The following is a 21674-nucleotide window of genomic DNA, read 5'->3' on the forward strand; positions in this document are numbered from 1 at the left end:
AATCCTCCTGAATATTTTATCAGTTCTGTTTCTTATGGCTCAGTCTACAAAGACAAACCTTTATGTGTGAAGGGCACGGAGCAGAGAACAGGGGGAGGAGGGATAAACCTGTGTCTGCTCTTGATTTGCTTTCTGACCAGAACCCAGAGCACGTTAGCTATGGAAGTGACAAATAGAAAGAATTTGTACACCGTTAGGATCATTGTTCTTATTCACAAAGAAGAGTCCTAATCAATGTGAATAAGAGTCAGATGATTTTGCTGTTAGGCCAGTAAGGAGCAGTTCTATGACCCCAGCTGGTATCCCATAATCTTTTAGGACTAATTTGCCTACTGCTTTCACAGATTTGAATTGCTGTGGTAAATGACAAGCCTAGGTTAGAGCACAACCAGACACATTCACCATGCTCTTTCCCTAACCCAGCAGTACAATGTGGCCATGTAGTGGTCACTGTGGAAAAGCCATGCTGCTGCCTTGGCCAATTAAGGAGCATTTCCACACAATCATATAAGCCATCTTCAAAATGCCCCAGACAGCAAGACACGTACCCAAAGGCAGGTAGGGGGAACCTATAAAAGTAAATTGCATCATTTATTGGAGAGAGCTAAGTTCTATCTTGCCCTTGTCATTATGCACCTCTATTATATGCTGATAACAGTCACCCCCAATCTCATAATTACTTTAATGTCTCTCAGAAATGCTGATAATGTAACACCTTTGTGAAAGAACTCCCTTTTTCACATATTGGCACTCTTGAGAGACTATGGTATTCCTGCAGGGACTGAATGGGACCAGAGCCTGGCAAATCACACTTGACATCCCTTCAGCAAGGCAGATTTGGGTCTGTCAAAGGGAACCACAGACTTTCCTGGGATGCTGCTTAGGTTGCTGTAGTGGCACAGCAGCTGATGTTTGATCAGGGGCAAAAGGGAGGTGACCAGTAACACCATAACCATATGGGACTGCTATAGATATTGTGTCTTAGTTCATTCAGCAGGAGAGAAGGCACTTTTGTGTCTGACAGATTAGCTCAACCTATGTCCAGAGGTCCCTGCTTAATGTTATACCCCAGGTAAGTTTTCTATTTGTCTTCCATTTGTGTCATATCACTCACATTAAGCATCCCTCCAGCCTTTGCAGGTCAGAGCTTCCTACAGCATTTCCCTGTATTTCAAAGCAGATATAAAGGGAAAATTCTTCTGCTCACAGGAAGCCATTCTGAGCTTTTTTTATAAAATAAGTATCTTTTCCAAAATCCTGGAAGAGCTTCAACCTTGGTCAGAAAGATCTGGATTGTCCATGGTACTGTTTAACTCAACAGCATCTCCAGCCCAGTCATGATGCAGTGGCTTTGGTGAACCACTTTAGCCATTCCAGGCCTGTCTACTGCTCATGTGCAGCCCAAACCTTTTTACTTTTAATTTACTCTAATTAATTATTTATTGTGGAATTGACAGCCTGTGGGCTGATAGTTCAGGTTTGTCCACTCAGTATCTGCTGCAGGACACAGAGCGTTTGCTATGATTCTCCACGCACGTGCTTCAGCCCCAACACACACCAAGCATCTCACAGCCTCTGCTGACACAGACAATTAACACCCATTACACCAGCAATTTTGTAGGGTGAACACTGGGAGCCTGGAAGAGACCAACTCACTTCATATAAGCCACCTAATAGCTGTTAGATAATAATGATTTACTGACTGCAGCTGGGCTCTGACAGATGACCCAGATTTCATCAGTCTCCCCTGACACCTTCAGCCTACCAAACCTGGGACTTTTGAAGGAGCCAATGCCACCCACCCACCATTGGAATTATTCCTTCCTTGTTTTAAAAAATGCCAGGAGATATTTTTTTCCCCTCATTTTCCCTACCATGGGAGATGAGCCCAGTGGGATATCAGATCCATATCCCATGGAAATGATTCTCTCTATTGCACCTCCTAATCCTCTCCAGCTACCCACAGCCAGACCAGTAGTAGCAGGAGCTGTATGATGTGAAATCAAAGCAGCAAAGAGTTGGGCCCTCATTCACTAACTGTAACACAGGCACAAGTTTAGCCAGTAAAAACTTGAGTGAGCAGTGCCCAAGTCCCTCAGTGACAAGAGCCCTGATTGTGAGTTCATGCACAACACCAATGCAGTGGCCATGTTCTTGTGTGCCCATCACAAGTGTGGGGAGCTGTTGTTAGGAGCTGGACACGCTTCCAGCACATGCAGTTGGATGGGACCCAGATCACCTCCTTACCCACTCAGTGTTTCACTTAACCAGGCTTTTATGACTTCTTCTTTCCCTAAATCAATCACTGTTGCTTTTGCAGCCAATCTCTGAACAGACGGACTTTCTGGAAGGTAATAAAGAGGAAGGGGACCTGTGGAGAGTGAGTGGGGAAGCTGCTCCAGCAGAAATGAGAGAGAACTGAGGTTGAGGAGAAAGGGCAGTGGGAAGGAAAGTAGAGCCACATCAAAGGGCTCCAATGGCTATCAATGAAGAAAGTTTTGAGCTTTGGCTCTGTGTCACAAGACATCTTAACAATCTTCTCTATTTAACGAGAGACTGGTTCTTCATGCTCAGAAAAGACTTTGACTTCATTAAAGGACAAACTGAGATGGATTAAGTCCAGATTGAAGTCTAACAGTTGTCAGAGAAAATCCTAAGAGTGATCCTTTTGAGTTCTCAAAATCCATTTACTTTAATCTACTAATTATGCAATTTGTTGGAAGTTTTAAACTCAAGAGGATGTTTGCTCTGTTGTGCACAGCAGAGCTGCTGCAGAGCTGAGCAAAGAAGACAGCCTCCATTCTATCATCTTGGATGTCTTCCTGAATTCTTCAGGTGTCTTTTTGAAGTCTGCCTTGTAGCTGCCATCCTACTGCAGGCAGAAGTGATAGAAGAGAGAACTGGGATGGCAATGAGAAAGATTTCCTAATGAGAGATGATTCTAAGGCCAGCTAAACCAGCACATTCATTCCTCTGAATTTCTATATCTTCCCATAGCCATTTTCTTTACATGTCTTCCCTTCCTTTCCCCTTACTACTAATAAATGCTGTTGTCTGTGCCATGCTATTAACTTTTTTAATATCTCATTTTAGAAATTAATGTATTTTTAATGAAATCTCCCACTGGCTCATGTAAAGAATATTACTGAATAAGGTGTACAGCCTATACTGATGCAAGAGTAACTTTCTGACATCCTCCAGCACGCACTACTGGGCAGCAGTTTCTGTTTCCAAAATAATGTTTGCTTTGTCAGCTGCATTCTCACTTTTTGATGTTGAAATGAATTATAGTAGAAATACATACAATGGTGACATTGTTATGTTTAACTGCCTATTATAAGTCTAAGCCACAGAGCTTTACATATTCTTATGGTAACAATATTGTTTGGCTTGCTCTTCCTTGGGTTTACTCATGTTTTGGGGAGACTTCCTTTACTTCCCTTCATTAGGTAATGAATGTGTTTATTTTTACAGCTAATCGTTCAAGTCACTGTTTAATTTCTGCTGAATAGGAATATTGGAAGTTCAGTAATTCCCACAGTTGTTCTGCAACTTAAGAAGCCATGTTTGATATTTTGGTCCCTCCTCTTTTTACTTCTTTTGCACCTGTTCGCTGAAATGAAGCACAAAAGGTGTTCATTTTTGTGGCAGGGCTAATCACAGAATGGTCGGGGTTGGAAGGGACCTTTAGAGATCATCTAGTCCACCCCCCCTGCAGAAGCAGGGTCACCTAGATCAGGTCACACAGGAACATGTCCAGGTGGGTCTTGAAGACCTCCAAGTCAAGGCCAAGTATGAAAATTCAAAGCTGTGATTCAAGCCAGTTTATCAATTTCCCCCTAACAATTGCCTTTGCTCCACCACTGCAATATCAGACAAGTGGCACAAGTCCCTCTCCTGCCATAAAACACCCCAACATCTCCATTGCAAAGGGAAGAAAAAGTGGGCAGATGAAAGAAAGTAGCTCTGTGTTATATCATAGGAGAATTTGTCTTGAAAGGGAATTGAAGCAATTACTCAGAACATCCTCAGTGTGTTTCTGAAACACTTGAATGGCACAAAGACACTCTGATACCAGTTTCCTTCTCTGTTTTATTCTTCTGCTTAAACTCTGACCGTTTGCATTATTTTATAAAGGAGCTCATTTTTGTTCTTGCCATTCAGAAAACATATTTCTCCAGCTCATGTGTTTTCCCCTAGAATAAACAAACTGAAATTCATTCCAAGTAAGCAATTTCTGAAATTAAAGAAGTCCCAGTTATGCATTATTCCCAAATCTTCTTCAAGAGGGTAAAGAAAGAACAGAAAAGGAAAAAAGAAGCAGATTTTAATCTTTGCTTTAAGAAAAATGGGTGATGCATGAAATTGAAACTAGCTTTGCTGGATGAGGCAATGAGTAAAGATGAAGCACTCCTTTGTCTCCTGAAGGGAGTAGCAAGCAGAACAGTAAGATTGACCCTTTGGCCTCCTGAGACTGCTAATAAGGATGCCATGGCAATATTGGTTTATTTCTGCATTGGAGCTTTCCCCATCTGAGACTGGATACACAGTCCTCCCTATGTTACTGATAAGCAGCAAAGTCTTGTTTGATTGACTATGCAAACTAGGGGTTCTTGAGCATGGGGTTCAATCCCCATTCCTGTTATCACCTCACCGGGTCACTTCTGTGCTATATTAGCCTTTTGGTTTTTAAGGGGAGCTCTTTGCCTGAGGAAGAACTTATTCTATGTGATGATGCCATGCCCCATGCTAGGAGGTATTAAACAGATTTTAGATGGGAGTCTCCTGACATTTACAAACCTGAAAATACCAATTAGGGACTGTCATCACCCTCCACCTATATCCTTAAATATGAATCTCTTCTGTCTGGACTCTCATGTGTTGCACTATAGTGATTGCGCTCTACAGAATTAGAGGCTCGTCTGGATACTCCTCCCCAGCTAACCCAGCTATATCCTTTCAGAGGTCATTCTCTGGAGCTTGTTTTATGTTGTCATTGGCAGAATTTCTCAAAACAGCCCAAGGAGAAGAACAGATCTTACAATTTCCTGCAGAGGACGTTTTCAAAAGCTCAGGGAAAAGAAGGTTCTTAACAAGCAGAAGCCTGCTTGCAAAACCCACATATGGACTTTCAATACAATTCTGTGCTACCTTGAAGACTAAAAAAAATCTCACTTTCTGAATTGCACAGGTTTTTTTTTTTAATCCCAAATAATGTGTTTCAACAAGAAAGAATGGAAGGAATTAGCTGAGACCAATAACAACATCCCTCCCTCCTGCTGTTGTGTTCTCACATATGTAACCCGTGTTGTTGGTACTCCACCCTTTGCTTTTTCAAATTCATAATTTCCTCTGAGAAGATTTACACTTAAAATGTTGAAAAATCTCCACTTTAATTTACTGATTCCTTGTGCTAGTGGTTCTAACTGGAACCAAAGGCTCCTTTGTGCTTAGGCACTGTTCAATCATAGTAAGATTCACACCTCAAGTTGAGTTAATAATTTAATAAGGCAAGTCAGACCAAATAGGTAAAGTGTGGAGGAGAAGCAACTTTGCTGAGAACATAAAGCAGTTCACTGACAGACAAAGCCAGGGACAGAATACACAGCCTTTCAACCTTGCTTTTCACACGATTGTCTACGTTCTGGATGAAAAGTAACTGTTGACTTAAATAGAGTTGGCTGTTTTATTCTGCCAGTACAGTGGGAATAACATAAATTACCAAGTTCTACTTGAAGATAAAAATTCAGCATTCCAGATCAGGATACAATAACAACTGACTCTTCAATACAGAAACTCCCATCAGAATATTTGGAATTTTACTTGTAAATCTTTCATAGTTTGGTTTGCTATTACGGATAATTTTAGGTTGGATGCATAAAATTCACACTGCTTCCTCCAAGGACAGTGTACCACCCCTAATTTTTCTTCCCTCTCTCTAAATTCCCATCCCCTTTCCACATCCACTTATTAGTTGAGCAGGCAAATGACTGCATTTTTGCTAATTGGCCATCTGACACACCCCTGATTTGCAAATTTGCTGCCACCTCTTGGCATGAACAAATAAAGTGCTGAGTGATTAGTGCCTTTCCTTCTATATAGTGCTAATCTGAGTTGCTGTTCTCTATCTGAGAGCCAGTTTTCACAAACCTTTTAGACAAATGCTCTGTCTAGTTGACAAATTTACTTGGATGTGGCTGGTGTTACTGTGAGGAAGACTGGCAAGACACAGTGGCTGTGCTGGTGTCTTTGAAAAAAAGCCAGGCTAAAACAAATGGCTGATGGTAAGTCTAAAATGCATTTTCTGGGAAGGTAAGAGTTTCATATAACTATAGAATGGTAGGGCTGGAAGGGATCTTTAGAGATCATCCAGTCCAACCCCCCTGCTGAAGCAGGTTCCACCTAGATCAGGTCACATAGGAATGTGTCCAGGTGGGTTTTGAAGCCCTCCAAGGAAGGAGCCTCCACACTCTTCCTGTGCAGCCTGTGCCAGGGCTCCCTCACCTCACAGTACAATAGTTTTTTTCTTATATTTAAATGGAACCTTTTATGTTCCAGCTTCATCCCATCACTCCTTGTCCTATTGCTAGATACCATCAAAAAAAGTGATGTCCCAACCCACTGCTGCAGTTGAGGCAATAGAACAAAATTCATTGCTGATCCAGAGGCTGTATGATGTTTTTTATTAGAGTAATCTTAGACGTGTGAGAAGTTGTGGAGGACTTTATAGGCAAAAGGGCAAGCCCTATTGAACACAGCTAGAAAGTGATCTAAGAAAACCAGCACTTATGCAGGTCACTGGAGTAAAAACAGGCAACGCTGGTGTAGGCTTAATTTGACATCTCACTCCTTGTGCATTTGCTTTATACAAATACATTTAATTGTCTTTGTTCATAGGAAATTAATTTCAGGCTTGTCAATGACATTTGTTTCATGATGTAATTAAGAAAAAGAAAAAAATATTTGTGGCAGAGATGGTAGACTCTGTGCTGGAATTAATCCCAGCCAACTTCCCTGAAACAAGCAAGAACTGACAAACATCCTTGCCATTTCTTAGCATTGTTCCTTAGTCTGCTATTGTCAGAATTACCATGCTGGGGAAGAGGGAGGGAAGGTATAAATACTGTCATCTTGGACCTGAAATAGGAGGTTATATACCCTAAATTCCCTTATATAGTCAGTTGAAAGAGACTTCTCCAAACCAAGTTCAGAGCACCCCAGACTACAGCTGCATGAGATTGATTTAACACGTGCCCCTTCCTCTTTGCTCCCAGACAGCCACTGCCACGTGTCAGCACCAGCAATCAGTGCCTCACCATCTGAGCTACTTCAGTTGAGAGAAAAGCTAAGCTGTGAATGGGAAGGGTGAGGTGTTTTCTGCGTGAATTTGGCTTCCAGAAGGTGAAAGGAAAGGTCAGTGGCTGGAGAGATGCAGCCCTCTTCCTCTGAGTCATACCAAGCTCTTGTAGCTTCTGTGGGTCTGCAACTTACCTAGGGAGCTCAGAGACAGCTTTTAGTTCAGACACCTCAATTCATAACCTAAAATAGGTACTCTGAGCATGTTCCACTGCACCAATAAGAGCCAATTATATCCTGCCAGAGCCTAAAGGTACCTGCCAACTCTCTACATCTACTTGTCTTCCTCACATTTCCTACTCGTCCACTTCCAGGCCAAAGACCCACAAGACGATCTTTACTTCTTCACTCAGTTCACTCTTCTTGGCCAAGCCACAATGGATTTTCCATACATTGAGATTTTTCATGGTAATAGTAGAACACAGAGATTCTCTACCTGCCACTGAAGGAAGAATACCTCTGTTTTCATCACTCAGCAGTATGACCAGCATAGGGCTAAGGGCAGTGCCAATGATTTTGCTTAGTTGCAGTAACTAGCTGACATGATTATGCCATTTTCAGATTGACTTTGCATAACTTTCCATATATCTTCCAGTCCAAAGGGCATCTTTCCCCAAGGCACAGCCCTGACTTGCACTCCACTTGGGGATACAGATTGTCTGAAATGGAAGTCCCTTAGTCTCTGTAGTGCCTATCAGTGAGACATAAATCAGAGTTCAGCCCTGAAATTCCTATAATGTGTTGTCATGTACCTGGAAGGAGAGAATTAATTTTCTCAAGAACTTACTTTTATTTGTCAATACACTCATACTTTCTGAATAAAGGCATTTTATGTACCAAGAGAAGGTTACTTCCCCCTCCTCTTCTCATTTAAGGGCTAATTCATACGCAAGCTAATTTGTTCTGGCTATTATCACAATTTATTTCCGTTGCTACAGGGCAGCCAATAACTTTAATAAAGGAGGTTCCAGTTACCCAATCTTCCCAGTTAATAAACTGCATTGAAATACCCAGAATGAATTGGCTCCCACATGCTACAAATACAGAAAATTACCATGCTGTAGTGTTATCACTACCACACAGGTACAATTAAACGTGTGTTATGCATGGAGCTGCACAGAACATTACCAGTAATGTCAAATGCAATTAAAAAGGAACTATTGTGTGGATCCATCTGAAAAATCTGCCTGCTTGTATGTAGTTTAGTCTGGATTACTCAGTGGATGAGACAATATTGAATCATTTGGTACTTGGGATTCACAGGAGAGAGCTCAGTAAACAAAGAAGCACAGCCTGATACAGAGATGGTTAATAGTGAAGGGCTGAGGCCTTCCACCTTGGATGAAAGCATGAGATATTTATTTCTTGCATCATTGGAACACTATTTGTTCATTAATGTTGACCTTATTGGGTACAGGCACTGTTCAGAGGGTTGCAGGTCTTGCTCAGCCATGTGCACTATCTTTCTCCTATAGAAGTGACAGCTTTATACAAGTCCACTGCTCTGTTTAATAGATCATCTCTCCATCACGTTATGCTCTAGTTCTTTCCCCTTTATCTTTTAATCTTTCTGTCTCAACCTTCTTTTCATACCCCTGTCAGCCTGAAGACAGCCCCAATCCAGGCAATTGCTTCAGCAAAACTGTTGGTACCTTCCTGTAACTCAGCTCTTGGAAACAAAATCCTCTCTGGAGTCCTATCACTGTATTAAAAAAATATGAGCTCAGTATTTTGATTACTTTTCTTCAGTGGTTTCTTTTGCTTATGATGCAAAACTTCAGTATCCTTGGACCAAATTCAGTGGTGACTGAAAGCTGAGCAAAGTCCTACTAAGTTTCTGTAAGCTGCACTTATCATCCTTATTCCCATGTACAGAGACTTTCCAAGCCAGAACAGAGTTAGAGGAGGACCCTCTGAATCACAGACATCTTAAAACAGAAAACAAGATACTTTTTGGTCCTGGGCTGAGAATTTAAAGCCTAAAACTCACTGTCGACCTAACAGAGGACACTAATGGGGCAAAATATTTGTTTGCTTTGAAAGTAACAGGGTAAGCAGAGGAATACTGGTTGAGTGGAGTCCTCCTGGGTCTTTCAGTAGTGTTCACACAACTGCAGGTTATCACACTGCAGCCTGATACTGACCTAATTACAGCATATTTTTACATGCAGCAACTTGTGTGTGTGCTTCCCTTTGCTAAGCAAAGTGAGCCCAGGACCACATGTTATCCCAAGTTATTTTGTTAATCCAAACTGTTTCCTCCCCCTTTTTCAACAGTTTGATTTAGGATCTCAGATACACACCACACTTCCTAAAAGGAATTCAAAGCACAGCATGAACCTTCTACTGCCTTAAAATGCTGTGTTGCATGTTGGTACTAGTGCCATGCTCTGCTAAAAGCAAGCGTATCACAGAATCTCAAGGGCTAGAAGGGACCTGGAAAGCTCATCCAGTGCAACCCCCCTGCCAGAGCAGCACCACCTAGAGTAGGGCACACAGGAACTCATCCAGGGGGGTTTGAATGTCTCCAGAGAAGGAGACTCCACAACCCATCTGGGCAGCCCCTTCCAGTGCTCCCTCACCTTCATACTGAAGAAGTTTTTCCTTGTGCTGCTTTGGAACCTCTTCTGTTCCAGCTTATACCCATTGCCCCTTGTCCTGTCATTGGACAAATAATGCAACATTTCTTAGACCATGTCCTTGGATAGAACAAATCTGCCCAGCTCCATCCAGATCACTGGAAGTATAGCACCTTACCCCCATCAGTATTAAGCTTGTATATTTATTCTTTCATTACAAAGTTCAGAACAATCAAAATGATGGCCTAAATGTCAAAATAACAGGTGTTCTATGAAATGATTCAAAATCCTTTAAGAAGGGCGTCTTCAAGTGTTGTCTCTCTCAGCACTGCTGAGGACTACATTTCCCATGCCCCTTAGCTTCCTGAGGAGCATTCCTGGAGTCAGAGCAGCCCTCATTAGATCTGGCTTTGACAGCTAATTCTGAATCAACTCATGTTGGAACTGCCCACTGAGATTTAGGCTGAGAGCCCATCACCCCATCCCCAGGACGGTGTGTTCGTTACGTGGCTGTTGCAGCCCCTGTTAAGTAATGCCATCTGTAAAGTGAATGAGCTCTGTGCAGGGAAAGGTAGAATGGGGAGGGATGTGGGGGCTTGCAGTTGCAAAGCACATGCTGACGTTGCTTCAAATGTCATGCTACTGTGGAGTTCCACTCATACTGAATGCGTTGCATGCCATAATATCGTCTGGGAGCAATTACAGCCTGCGTAATTGCTGCCTTCTTTTCCCCTCGCCTTTCTCTTCAGCCCAACTTTCATGTGCACATGCTGTCCTGTGAATGAAAGCTAATATGCTATGAATTAGAGAAAATTGTACCATTCCCTAACGTCCACATCACACAGATTGATTTGCATTTACTTGTAACTCAAAACACATGGCTAGTCACGGTTTAAGGAAAATAAAAAGGATTACAGCAACCCCAGACCATGACTGAAAGGAGTTATTCAGCCCCTGCATTGTATCATTTAGCTTCACAGTGGAGCAGATACCTAATCTAACATACAACAGGCCATCTATAATCAAAAAGATCGCTGCTCCCTGGCCATCCTGGAATGATCACTTAAGCATTTGGCATGACGGATATCTAAGGCTCTTTTGGTGAGGGGAAAGCAGCACCAAAGAGAAAACTCAGGTAGGAAAACCTTTAGGAGACTGATTGAAATTGCAGGTGACAAGGGGATTGATGGCAACAGCAATTAGGCAGCCCCTGGGAAGTAGATAACTGCTCAAGATACAAAAGCCTGGAGCTGCGTGGGACACCACAGCTGTCCCCTGGTTAAGAGAGTGACCTGCTCTCTTCTCTGAGACAACTGAGTGATTTCCAGCAGACATCTTGCTTTGCACCTCATTCTCATTCAGGAAAGCCTGGTGCTGAATATTTTCACTGTTCTCATACCTCAATGAGATTGTTCTGCCACAACACAGTCAGTACAGTGCCTGAGAAAATTATTGTGAAACACCAGCCTTCAAGCCATTACCTTAAGTAGAATCCTCAGGCTGAATTCAAAGCACAATGTGACACAGGTGTCCTTTTCTTTCCTTTTCTTTCCTGCTTGATTTTGGTTTATTTTCTTTTATTTCTTTTTAGGAATTCATTCAGATTGTGGCTTGTTTGGTTTTCATAGTTCTGGGCTTGTCAAATCGATGGATAATCCCAAGTAACGAATCCCATGACTGCACTATTGAAGTTACCTCAATCACCCAAATGTCTGTTTAACTTACATCAGAGTGCCTGAGCTCCTTTTGTGCCCAGATAAATCAGCTGAGCATAACAAAGTACCTCCAACATTTCTTTCCAAAGATCTGAAAAGAGATTGGCTTGTCTTGGTGTACTTCTACAGCTGGCAGCTGTCTGGCAGTGTTTCTGACAAAAAAAGGTGAGGAGGAGGCAGAGTAGGAAACTTTTCTCTCTATAAGAAAAAGATGATTTTGTTAAAATCTGAGTTCTGGAGATTTTCCTTGTTTTGTTTTAATTTCTGTTGCCAGTCAGTCAATATTGTCACTGACAGAAATGAAGATACTTTTAGGAATAAAAAGCATATTTGTTTTCTACCTCTTTAATTGTCCTTTGTTTTTGAGTGGATGGTATCAATCTGAAGCAGCCTAGACCCCACAGACATAGGCAAACTGAAGTGAAGCCTGAACAGATGAAACACTGTGAAAGCAACAGCAGCCCTGCTGCCCACATACAGGCTTCCACAAGGTCACACTCTCATCCAGGAGCAGCCAGTATCTGGAGTCTGTGGCTGCCAGCAGAGGGAAGCCCAGCTTCCCAGGGAACATCTCCTCCACGATGCTGAGCTGAAGAGTGAGGAGACTTCTCCATCCCCTGCAGTGCTGGAGTTTGGGGTTCAGGCTCACCCAAAGCCATGTCATTGGACTTGGCCCCCAGGCTCTGTCAGGACAAAGAGGTTGAGTAAGGGAGACTCAAGGGCCAGCTGAACAGGGGCTCTTCAAGATCTGCAGACCTGACAGGGCTGTTGCATGATGCTCACAGCCACCCTCTCCCCCAGTTGGCTCCTTGCAAGGCAGCCAGTGTGTCAGCCATACATAAATTCAAGAGAGGTTTGTAACATAAAACAAATGACCTTTTAATCCTTCCAGGGGGCTGAATGGGACTAATAACATTACACTGGTTTCCACCAGACTTAAGTTGTCTGTGTCTATATTTCTGGATTCCATTACTAATCTTAAAGAGGGAGGGAAAAAATCTGAACAACATTTTTTTCTGCCTTTCATTCCTCGAGACAATGGAATAACATGTAATTGTCATTCACTAAACAAATCTCTCCATGCAGGATATAAAGGAACCACAAAACCTGACATCCCCAAATGAAGAGATTCATTAATCACCAACACAATGAATAATTATTTTTAAAAGGGGAAATACAAAAGACCTCAGAACACAGAGCTTACACTGTGGGTCTTAGCAGCTGGGAGCATTACAGCCCTACCAATGATGCATGCCCTACTCAGAACAATCTTTCCCAGAATATGTCCTGTTGGGTTTTCTGTTTGTTTCAATATATTGTTTGTTTGTTTGCTGTTTAGAACAGTCCATCTGGCTGCATTACTCAGTGGGATGCTAGTACAATTTAATAGCAAACTTTTAAAAAATGTTTAACTGTACTGTAGAGATGTTTGGTTAAAGAAAAAGCGTTTCCCCCATAGCCTTATGGCTTCTGTTTGAAGTGCTTTTGGATTGGAAGTTTGCCAGGAAGAGGTGGAAACAAGGGAGGTGTGGAGCTTTTATTCTTGGAGAACGTATGGCAGATCTGGTGTGCAGCAGTGCCAGGATGTTTGTGCTTTAAATTCAAATCAGGCACATGAAAAACAACCAAAAACACACTACTTTTATTTAAGAAATAAATGTGCCAGCATCACTTCATTGTAGAATTTAGATAACAAAGGATTATTAATTTGTATGGGTTCATCTGGCTTCCATAACAAGGTTGATCTTTATACACTCTTCAGTCTCTGGACTAATCTGAATATCCACCATGGTTTCTTTTTTCTGGAATATTGTTTATTCTCTTTAATTATCTGATAATCAACATGATTTGATTGCACACAGCAAAAAAAAATGTTCTAGTTTTAAACCACTGCTTTTATAAGTAGCTCTAATTGAAACAAATATTTACTGAAGTCCTTTATTTTTCGAGAAATAAATGTCACACTCTCAATAGTCTCAAGCAGTAGGGCTGGAAGGTCTCGTTTGAGATTGTCTGGTCTCTTTCGCTACACCAAAAGTGGGATCAACTCACTTCTTTTGTTTACCTTGCTCTTGAAAATCTCAAATTACAAAAATTTTACAACCTTTCATGGAAACCTCTTCTGTTGAATGGCTATTTATCACCTACAGATTTTTCCTCATGTTTACCCTATATCTCCTTTCCTGCAACTTAGGCAATCGCTAATTAGTCCTTTTGCAAGCCAGAGAGGATGAGACAACAAGAACAACTCCTTCTCTTTTTGCAGCAATTTTCCATATCCTTGGTGTCATATAATCATAAAATGCTAGGGGTTGGAAGGGACCTTTAGAGATCATTTAGTCCAACTCCCCTGCCAAAGCAGGTCTCACCTAGATCATGTTGCATAGGAACATGTCCAGGCGGGTCTTGAAGAGCTCCAAGGAAGGAGCCTCCACACCCCCTCTGGGCAGCCTGTGCCAGGGCTCCCTCACTCTCACAGTGAAACAGTTTTTTCTTATATTTAAATGGAACTTTTTGTGTTCCAGCTTCATCCCATCACCCCTTGTCCTGTAACTAGATACAAGAGAAAAAAGGGATGTCCCAACTTCCTGACACCCACCATTTAGTTATCTGTTGTCTTTTTCTCTTCTAATTGAAGCTAACCACTTCTTCCATAAGGGCCCATTTTTCTAGGCTGTTGAATGTTTTTGTTGTTATTTTGATAGCCTTTCATTGGCCTACCTCCTTTTTAAAGTACAGTATCAGGTGAAAAGCATTTGTCTTTATGTAGCAACACGGAAGGATTATTTCATGTGAATTTATGTGCAACTCTCCTGTTTACACAGCCCACTATAATATTTATTTTTTGCAGTCGTGTGACAATGTTGACTCAAGTTCAGTCTGTGAACCTTGGTGACCCCCAGATCCTGTTTCACAGGGCTGATGCCCAGCAGACGTTTTGCATCCGTTGTTTGTACAGTTCATTATCTCCACTTAGAAGTGGTCTCTTTTTTTTTTTCTGTTTTCATTGAACTACATCCAGTTTCTCTCAGCTCATTTCACCCATTTGTCAAGCAGATTTTAAATTCTAATCCTGTCCCTCAGAATGATTGCAGCTCCTCTGTGCTTGATATTCACCCATTAAGGACCTGCCACTATGCCTCAAATTAGGGGGTAATTTTCCTAACCCTTAAGCCATTTAACAAAGTGTATGTCCAAGAGCTATAAGACACCTGTCACATGCCCTGGAAAGCTGAGAGGAAGGTCAGCTTCAATCATGGCTTGCACAGATTCACAAGAAGCCCAATAGCTCATTATCAAGATGTCTTTAGGCATAGAGAGAAGTGGCAACATGGCCCAAGCCTATGGCTGTCAGCATTTCATCCAGAATTCACAAATTCATGTTACCCAGGAGCCACTATGTCATCAGAGCCCCACTGCTGCTCACCCCACAAAGACAGAGTGGGAGCTGTGAGCTGTTCTCATAACTCATTTATAGCACAAGAACCACATAGGTCCTGCCATGCATATATGTGAATGTATACTGGAATGCATGAATGTGGACTCAAAAAACATTGTTAATCATGCCTCTATATATTACATATTGTGCATTTCTATTTGTTAGAGGTGTACATATTTGACATGTTAGGAAAAAAACCCTTAACATTGATTAAACACTGCTTTTTTGACTTCAAGAGCATTGATATCATGCTACCTGTAACTGCTGTAAGGGAATGGATGGCATAAAGCACTCTCTTCTAACTCCAGTCAAATGCATCTTTCATCTCCCTCTAGTGGCTTAACCTCCGTGTCCATCCTCCAGCAGCTAGATCTGAGTGTTGGTACTCGTTACTTTCTTGTTATGGACAGGAATATAGCTCACTCATCTGGAAGAGAGCTCATTTCTGAGCATATCTTTCTTTTCAGCCATCTTCTCTTTCTTTAGGTCCTGACAATGCTTAAAGTCTGCCTGAATTCTCCATTGCAGCACAACCAAACTCTGATTTTTGCATACAGAAAATCAAGATATATATATATATATATGAGGAAAGCTTGGATTTCCAGTCTAAAATTAGATCATGATAATCCAGCAGAAACAGTGAGACAGAGGCCAAAATTCAAGCCTATCAGACAGCTTTTCAACATATAGCTCTACTTTTCTTTAAAAGACTGGAAGCAGCTCAGAGAACAAAATGGTTTTAGGGTTTTGGGTGCCAGATGTGCTAAGAAGCTTTAGAATTATAGCCAAAACTGCCTCTCTGTTGCATACACCACATATATAGGTGCTATAGTTTGGAGTGGTGGTTTATGCTTACATGTCTAAATCACTCCTACTCAAGCTACTAGTTTTCAGACTTGCAGGTAAGTCGTCATCTATCCAATCAGCTATAAAATGGGGCAGTCATGACTCCTAGTAGCTTCTCCCTTCTCTTCCCATCATTGAAACATGCCATATGCCTCTGAGCACTACATGACCACCCCAGCCAAAAGCCAACAATTTAACTACCCTCTGTGTTCATTAGACATTCTGCACCTCTCTCCAGCCCTGTGTCCTTCCTCCAGAAGACACATAAAACCAAGGTCTTAAGCACTTGTGTTAATTAACATTCCCATAGTCCTTTTTGCAAAACTGGAGATAATAGTCCTGGTCTGCTGGCCAACTTCCAGTGTGCAAATTACATTCAGCATACCTCAAATTCCCCTGGCAGTTGGAGGTGGCTGAGGTTTTTGGATGCTCTTGGTCCTTTACTGTGTTATGCACATAGAATGAGCCAGAAGAAGGAGCTGACCTGCAAGGGGTTTGAAAAATGTACTAGCTAAAGGTATAGTCAAAAAGAAACACACATACAAGGAGCTTATCCACTGTTAGTATGGAAAGAAAAGAGTTTATTTACTTCCCACTGACTAGTCTCAGACAATAAATCAGCAAGTTTTCCCGTTTTTCCTCATTTTTCTGTACACAGCTGCTGTTATAAATCACTGGCCATAAATCTGAGAGAGGAATCTGTAACAAAGCCATAATTAAGTCTTAAAATTTAGGCATCATTTTACTAATTTCCAGATCTATATTTACATTCTCTATGCTCTTAGACAAAACAGTTTTCTTCTCATACAAAAGTCTCAGGTACAGCTAGCTAAAACTAAATGTTCTTATTAAAACCATGGGTATTTTTAAAGGAAGGTCAAGGCTCAAATACCTGCAGTTTAGATGTCTTTTTAAGCGTTGCTATGAGTACAAATTCTATTTAGGAGGTTGGTTTGGGGCCCTGAAGCTGTTGCTAAAGACTTGTCACAGAGAACGTTTTAATCTCAAAGTAAGAAACACTAAAACAAAATTTTGCCAAGTATTTGCATCAGTGTAGCTTTTCCCAGTCTGCTTCTGCTCCATCATAAATCACCATTTCTACCAGGGATAAAGAGAGGACTTTCTCTCACTTGATTTGGAGAAGTCAATGCAATTATGAGGTTACAGAAGATGTTTTCCTTTCATGATGGTTTTATAAACTTCCAAGTTCCTTTGCCTGTTGTAGAGGTTCCTTAATTTGAAGAGATCACTTAAAGGCTGAGAGAGCTGGGACTGCTTAGCCTCAGAAGAGAAGGCTGAGCATGGGATCTTATTAATGTATGTAAATACCTAAAGCACTAAGAGGAGGGAGTCAGACTCTATTTAGTGGTGTCCAACGACAGGACCAGAGGCAGTGAGCACAATCTGAAACACAGGAAGTTTCTTCTGATCAGCAAACAATGTTTTTACTGCAGGAGTGACCAAGCACTGGTGGAAGTTGTCCAGAGAACCTGTGGAATCTCCTTCCTTGGAGATACCCAAATGTTATCTGAACAGCGTCCTGGGCAGCATGCTCTAGGTTGTCCTGCTTGAGCAGAGCAATTGGACCAGATGACCTCCAGAGATACATTATAACCTCAACCATTCTGTGATTCTCTGACTTTTCACCTTATTCCACACTGTTGAAGTTTAGAGACTGGAAGCAAGATCCAGATGTACGACTGCCAAAGGGCCGTCAGGTGACAGCTTGCAGTGTCAGTGTTGACATGCTGACTTTGGTCTAAGTGCAAAAGGACAAAACTGAAGACAGGCCAGCATTTCAAAACTAATATCAAGGGGATATATTGAATAGTCATCTAGCCCAGCCTATTCTCTCTGCTGGTGATGGTAATTATAAGAAAGCAAGCACAGAAGAACTCTCCTTCACTCACCAGTCTGGAGATTACATGGTTTGTACGGTGCCAACCCAGAAGTGAGTAAGAGCAGACACAATGCAGCACAGGGCACAGTAAAGTGCAAGGATGCTTATATTTTCTAGAAGTCCAGCACAAATTTATTCTGCAAGAAGTCAGGATGAATGTTCCAGTTTTGATCATGAGCTATTCTGAGGCATGAGTCTCTGTCAAAATCCTTTTGTTTCAAGGCAACAGGTTGATTCAGATACAAATTGTTCTGATAAAGTTTTTTTTAGATTCAGAAGTGAAATTAACAGATCCTACAGGACAGAAAAACTACCTACCACCAAGGTCCCAAGATTTCTTCACTCAATATTGACTTTCATTGGAGTCTTTTCTTGTACCTTCAGAAGCTGGGAGGACCGAGCACCTGTTAATTTGGTTTTGTTTTGTTCATTAGGCCATCAATGAAGACTAGTATTTCTTTGCTTTGAGCTTTAGATCATTGCTTATTTGAAGCTAAAATGGAATTGTCAATCCCTGGTATTAGCTTTCCAAACAAAGTGATATTTATGGTAACTTTCTCTATTAATCTGCAAGATGACTTTATTTGTCCTAGGCTGTGGATCCTTGCTTGATCTTAGATTATTATGATTTGTTTGTTTTATCTGCTTCTCAGAGATTTATATTCTGAAACTCCACCAGTGACACTAACAAAGATTTGATAACCTGGGTGATAAACCAGTTCTGCCTTTAAGTTTCTTATAAAACTTCATTACAAGTGAAATTAATCACTGTAGATTTTAATGTGCAGAGAAGGCAGAGGCGGTTATTTGATGGACTGTGTTCAAAAAGCTGGGTAAGCTTTATATCACTCTATATGATAATAAAAAATTACGGTGTAAGACCAAGGTCATATCATAACACATGAGCAATAGCACTGTGTGCTCATGATGCACTGACAAAAGGATGCTTGTTCAGCTTTATAGCTCATACTGTAACCTTTCTCTACTTCATATGCACTTCCTAATACATTTGCAGTTCAGCTAGCTACCTGAAAATAGACAATATTTTAGGAAGAGATGGTTACATTTAGTTCCAGTTAACTCAAGAAAAGCCTGTCTTACATGCCTACACAAATTTGGGATTTTCAGGAGTACAGGGTCTGTCCTAGATCTATGTTTAACTAAAGTGATGATGCGGTTACTTGTATATATTATCATTTATATTCTTATTTATATGTCTTACTCAATGCTTTGAAATCCCTTGAAAGCTTCAGAAATAAAATAGATTCTGCAGGCAAAAGAGAATAGCATGGTTTGTTATGTTCAGAAATCCTCTGTCAAGGGGAAGGAGTAATCATATTGAGAAGCTGTTCTGCTTGGTGCTAGAAATGGGTATATCACTCTCCTTTTTTTTGTTGTTTGGAGCAGGAAAATACATGTTAAATACAATATTTCCAGCTAGTATCTATTGGTGCATGAAAGGCTGTAATACAAGCTTGTCTGGAATGAGCTGAAGGAGGACTGTGTCCAACTGTGGCTCTGGGGCAGGGAAAGAGAATTGTTTAACAGTGCCCTTATTCCTGCTTGCCCATGGAGCACTCAAGCACAAAGAGTCACTTACACTTTCACATAGTCACCCACCTACTTAATTCTATCCTGCAATCCTGGCAAATGAGTATTAGACAGCTGAGACCTGAATGAAAGTTTCCTGGCCCAGTAAGTAGAAGCCATTGGACCATAAAGATAAACAGATGTTTGCACATGTGTGTGATTCACTCAAAGTAGCTAGCTGGGTCTGGAGTTGTAGCTTATAAATACATAGAGGATGAAATTATGAGATTACAGTAGGAAATCAATTCTCTCCAATTCTGCCAAAGGGCATCCTGCTCTTTATAATTTTTAAAGCCTTGAGTTATCACATTTGGGCAATGCTAAATTGAAACTATGCTGAAAACAACCTTTAATTCACACACTAAGTAACTAAATTATACAGTATCACAAGCACAGTGACCAACAAGTTCACTGTCCCTTTCATCATTGTCACTAGGGCCAGATTCCAAGTAGCTGGAAAAAGTGAAGCACTGTGACTACAGCACTTTGAAACAGCAAAGCTTGGCCACTTATTGCTGTGGAAGTACAGTGAGAATCAGCAACTAGAGACAAATAAAGTTGTGCTCATGTGATTTGATGCAACAGACATACTGTAATTCATCTCTTCCAGTAAGATGAGAACAGATTTGAAGGTCTCAGTCGTAAAACAGGGATTTAAGTGATAAAAATATTCCAATGTCAGCAGCACCAAAGCAAGTCTATACAGCTCCTTTGCAGAGTAATTTCATGCAGTCATGGGTGAATGTGATTCTTTTTTTCCCCCCTCTAACATGCAGGAGGAGATGACAGATTTAAGTGCTTCGGGTGATTAATTAGCCAAGGTGGCCATTTTTCTGCATTTATGTAGAAGCAATAAAAACTCGTGGTCATGCACCAAATCTTAGAGTCAAAACTGTAGTTACAACTCAGGCAAAACTCTCATTGACATCTGTATTTTTTATTGAACGTGGGCAGGGAGCCTTCTTTCATGCACTCAGTCTGTCCTCACATTTCCTTAAATAGCACCATCAGGTGGCTAAGACAGGGAGGAAAAAAAACCCACTTGGATGGCTAAAAACTTCAGCTACTCCTTTTTGCACCCCCAAACTCATGAGGATTCGACATACCAGCCTACAGTGCATTAGGATAGTCCAAGGCATTAGGAGGAGGATGTCTGCTGAAATAAAGCATGGTGCTCTGGCTTGAAGACATTCAGTGAAGCTTTCAGTGTGGTTTTACCTTCTTGACCCACCTGAGACTTAAAACAGCAAGTAGTTCAGCTTAGTAAAGCTGCACAGTGCATAAGCTAAAGTGCTAAAGCTTGAATCTTTAGATGATTGTGCTAAAGAAACAAGGACAGATGATCTGTGGTGTGGTCTGCCTGCTCCCTGACTCTGCTTTAGGTGATGCATGAACAACAGAGGAGGGAATTAACCTGTTATAGTCTGTTTCTTGCTGAACTTTAAGCAGAATGGGCTCCACCTATTAAAATAGATGTTATAAATGGGATTTTTTTTTTTTTCACATCAAACCCTTTTTATTCAGCTCAGTCCCCACACCAGAAAAAGCAGGGAGATGGGAACATACTCTCAACCAAGTATTCCCTCGCCTTCATGGAATCCCACAGTTTTAAACAGCTCTTTGGTGTCCAAAGAAGTCACACACCAAAGCAGTGAGAGCTGCTCTAAGCCTGCCAATGCTTACACTGGCTAATTTTTGACTTGAATAATAACAATGAAACATGATTGGGCTGCTTGACATTTACAAAAAGGTGCTTGTTAAAAACAGTTCCTCCCCACTTAATTAACACTAAAACCCTTTAGGTGTTCCACCAAGTACATATTTAAACAGCTGTCCTTTCTTTTTTTTCTGAAATGGAAGTAAACTAGAAGTGTGCTTCAATAAAACCAATGGACTATGACTTCTTCCAAGCACAACTGTAATGAAATGTTACTGCTGTAATATCCAGCTAAATAAAGACTGGTGAGCTGGCTAGGCCAGCTGCAGTGGCAGATGCAGACAGGATCATGGGCTTTAAACAATGCAATCACTGAATAAACACAGACAAGAAGATAACATTTCTACACCTCCCCAGTTTCCATGAAATTAGTTTTTGTTATTCTAAATCCAAAAGCTGATAATCCTCTCAATATAAAATGAATGGCAGTAATTGTCCCGTAAATGGTATCTTAAACTACCATTAGTCAGGAACATTTGGAATTACATGACATCCAGCACTGGGGATTGCACTACATGTTTGAGGAGACTCA

The sequence above is a fragment of the Colius striatus genome, chromosome 6 (genome assembly GCF_028858725.1).
Source record: "Colius striatus isolate bColStr4 chromosome 6, bColStr4.1.hap1, whole genome shotgun sequence".
NCBI classification, from domain to species: Eukaryota; Metazoa; Chordata; class Aves; order Coliiformes; family Coliidae; genus Colius; species Colius striatus.